The sequence below is a fragment of the Sturnira hondurensis genome, unplaced genomic scaffold, assembly GCF_014824575.4.
Source record: "Sturnira hondurensis isolate 20B ecotype Veracruz unplaced genomic scaffold, ASM1482457v3 Scaffold0015591, whole genome shotgun sequence".
Taxonomy (NCBI): Eukaryota; Metazoa; Chordata; class Mammalia; order Chiroptera; family Phyllostomidae; genus Sturnira; species Sturnira hondurensis.
The window spans coordinates 28,252-31,811 of NW_028088222.1; the positions used below are offsets into that span (position 1 = coordinate 28,252).

At 45.6% G+C, this 3,560-nt stretch overlaps 1 non-coding gene across 1 annotated transcript; it reads right to left on the bottom strand.

The window, feature by feature from the left end:
- Positions 1-1,810: 1,810 nt before the first annotated feature.
- Positions 1,811-1,917, bottom strand: LOC119000054 (U6 spliceosomal RNA). The gene has a single exon (XR_005069239.1). It is a non-coding gene; the product is annotated as a U6 spliceosomal RNA (small nuclear RNA).
- Positions 1,918-3,560: the final 1,643 nt, after the last annotated feature.

The following is a 3,560-nucleotide window of genomic DNA, read 5'->3' on the forward strand; positions in this document are numbered from 1 at the left end:
GTTTCTTTGTCTTCTCATTTTTTGTGATACTCTTCTTTTTGTCCTCAGCTTCTTAAATTGATCTATTCTGGTTACCTGGGTTCATGGTGTGAACTGCTGTGGTAGTATACCTGTGAAATTCAGTGGTGCAATCTCCTGTAGGTATCTTGGTGTTCTCCCCTTCCACCTACTCCTTTCTTTATTCTGTGTGTGTGATCAGTTGGAGGGGGAGGCAAAATGGTTTATGATAGCAGAAGATTATTTTATGTTATTTATTGACACAGTGGGCAGAGAAGAAATAGACAATCTTTAGGCTATGTATAGAGTGAACTGTGTTCTTCGACCCAGCTTGCCACTATTAGGAAAGGATGGACATAAGTTAAGTCTCTTGTTGGGAAGGCAGGGCTTGTGAGTTGTATCCAGAAAGCACTGTGGTTGTGGGTGAACAGATTTGAGGTAAGGTAAGAGTACAGGTTAGTAACTGGGTGTAACGTGTGAGTAAATAGAGTAATAGAATTCAGGCACCTGTAAGGTGGTCTAAGGTCCGAGAGATGTGTTATGAAATATTATTGTTGTGTAGAACAGCTCTTATTTACAATCATATTAGAGCAACACTCACGTGATAGACTCTATGTGATCTGTCTAAATGGGGGTTATAGAGCTTGGGTAGTATGGCAAAAGAAAGCAAGTGAAGTATAGAAAATCAGCAATACACTGTGGAGGAATGAACAGTGGGAACCTGTCAGGTAGTACAAAATAACCACCCAGGACTAAGAAGCCTGTACAAAAAGAGAAGGGATACAAAGATATTCTTAAAATAAAAAATAAGAAGTAAGAATAATGCAAAAAATAATAATACACCTAAAAGAAAACTAAGCAACACACAAACAAACAATCCAACACACACACACACAAGTCAGGAGAAAAGAGGAATAAGCGGAAAATTTGGGAAGAATGGAAGGACTAAAACTGGACAAAAAGAAAAAGGAATGAGGGACAGAATATTGAAAGATAGAGCAAGAATACAGTTTAAAAGATATAAAATTACTTACAAAAGAAGTTGAGAGAGGAAAAAAAGGGGGAAGGGACCCCCCGCAATATTTGAACAAAAAAAAACGCAAAGAAACAAACAAAAAGCACCATTCCTTTTTCTGGTTGTGGAGCCTCTGAGGGCAGGTATGCAGGCGAGTGCGAGCAGGGTGCCTGATTAGGATGTGGGCGCCTACACCCCTGGGAGGCTGCCTGTTTCCTTCGGTATCTGGCACTGTCCTTCTCAGTCCCGTGGTTGGACCCAGGTGTTCCCACCCCTCCCCTGGATGGCTGCTGGGTGGGTGGGCTCTGAGGCAAGCTGCTGTCGCAGAGCACATCAGTTCACTTTCCAATAGAGATTTCTCCACAAAGCCTGTCTCTCAGCCCAGCCCCATCCCCAAAGACTGGCAATGACAATGTCTTCCTAAATCCCCCGGGCTGGCGGGCTGGTGGGCTGGTGGGATGGCGACCACAGAGTCCACAGTTGCCACTCTTTACGTTAACTTAAGCCCACAGATCTCTGCCCGGTATTAACCTGCCTGCCTAGACGGGGAGGGGGGAGTTAGTTCTCTCCCACGGAGTCTGTTGCCGGCGCACCAGGTGCCGGGCCTCTGGAGTTCCCTCAGTCACAGGTGCTCCGGCCCTGGATTCAGACGGTGCTTCTGTTTCCCAGAACAGAAGGAGGGAAGGAGGGCTGTGCGCCCACAGCCTCCCAGCTTAGGAGGTCGTGGGCGCACAGCCACTTTTGTCCTCACTCGCCTTCTGGAGTCCTGTCTGGTTCCTCTGTCACACTCTCTGGTCTAAAAATATGGAATGCTTCATGAATTTGAGTGTCATCCTTATGCAGAGGACATGCTAATCTTCTCTGTATCATTCCAATTTTAGTATATGTGCTGCTGAAGCGAGCATCATCTGACATTATTTCTGAGACTTCCAACTTTTCTTTCATTTGGGCATTGTTTCTTTGTCTTCCCACTGCTTATGAGACTCTTCTTGTTAGCTTCAGTTTCTTAAATTGATCTGTTCTGACTCCCTAGGTTTATGGTGTGAACTTCTGTGGTAGAATACCTGTGAAATTCAGTGGTGAAGTCTCCTGCAGGTATCCTGATGTTCTCCACTTCCACCTACTCCTTTCTTTGTGTGTGTGTGTGATCAGTTGGAGGGGGTAGGCAAAATGGTTTATGACAGCAAGAGAGTACTTTATGATATTTACAGTCACATCATATTTATATCTATGATTTATATCATATTTATATCTATTTACATCATATTTACAGTCATATTTATATCTCTTCTGATAGAGAAGAGATAGAAGATCTTTAGGCTCTATATAGTGTTAAGTGTAATCTTCAACCCAATTTGCCCCTTTTAAGAAAGGATAGACTAAAGGTAAGTCTCTTGATGAGAAGGGAAGTCTTGTGAGTTGTATCTAGTAAGCAGTGAGGTTGTGGGAGGTCAGATTTTGAGGTAAGGTGAGAGCAAAGAATAGTAAATAGATGTAGCGAGTGAGCAAGTAGAGTTAATCACTGCAGTAATAGAATTCAGGAACCTGTAAAGTGGGCTAAACCCGAGAGATGTGTTGTGAAGTATTTACAGTGGTATAGAAAGCAACAAAAAAACAAACAAACAAACACACACAAAAAGGGAAAGAGAAGTGAGGAAAAAGCAGTAAGTTAGGGGTGAAAGGAAGAAGGACTAAAACAGGCAAAAAGAAAGGAGAGGAACAGAGTACTGAAAGATACAGCAACAATACAATTTAAAAAATATACAGTTAGTGAAAAAAAAGTTTTAAAAAAAGTAAAAAAAAGTTTACAAAAAGTAAAAACAACAACAACAACAACAATAACAAAACAACCACAAAAAAGCAACTCCTCCCTTGTTGGTTTCAAACTGTCCAATCTGGTTTTTCTGGTTTCGGCAGGACCCCTCTGTGGGCTGGGCTGTAGGCCCAGGCGCACACCCGCCCCCCCAGCCAGGCTACCAGACTGGGGTGCAGGCGCCTGCCAACCCGACAGGCTGCCTGGGTCCCACGGGATCTGTTACTGGCCCTTCCAAGTCCTGTGTTGGGTGAGAAGCAAGTCAGGTTACTTGCACAGGAGAACACCTCAGTCCACTTTCCAGTAAAAACTTCTCCAGAAAGCGTGCCTCTCAGCCCATCCCAATCCCCAACCTGACTGGTTAGGACAATGCTCCTCTCAAATTTTCTGGGCTGGCAGGCTGGTGGGCTGGCGACCACAGAGATCGCAACTGAACATGGCCCCCTGTCCTTGCCATCCTCCCTGCACACCTAGGCAGACAGGTCTCTGCCACCCAGCCCCGCCTAGATGGTGAGGGAGGGAGCCAGCTCTTCCAAGGACCCCAAAGCTGGCCCAATGCTCCACTGGGTGCTGGACTCCCTATGAGGCCTCCGTGGCACTGTCCGCAGACAGAAGACTCTACACCCCTAAGGCAGAGGAAGCGGTGGCTTCCCGGCGTTATGGGCTGGCGAGGGCAGCCGGCCCTGCCGCTGCTGCTGCTTTTGTCTTTACTCACAGGTGTTGGGCTCCCGATGA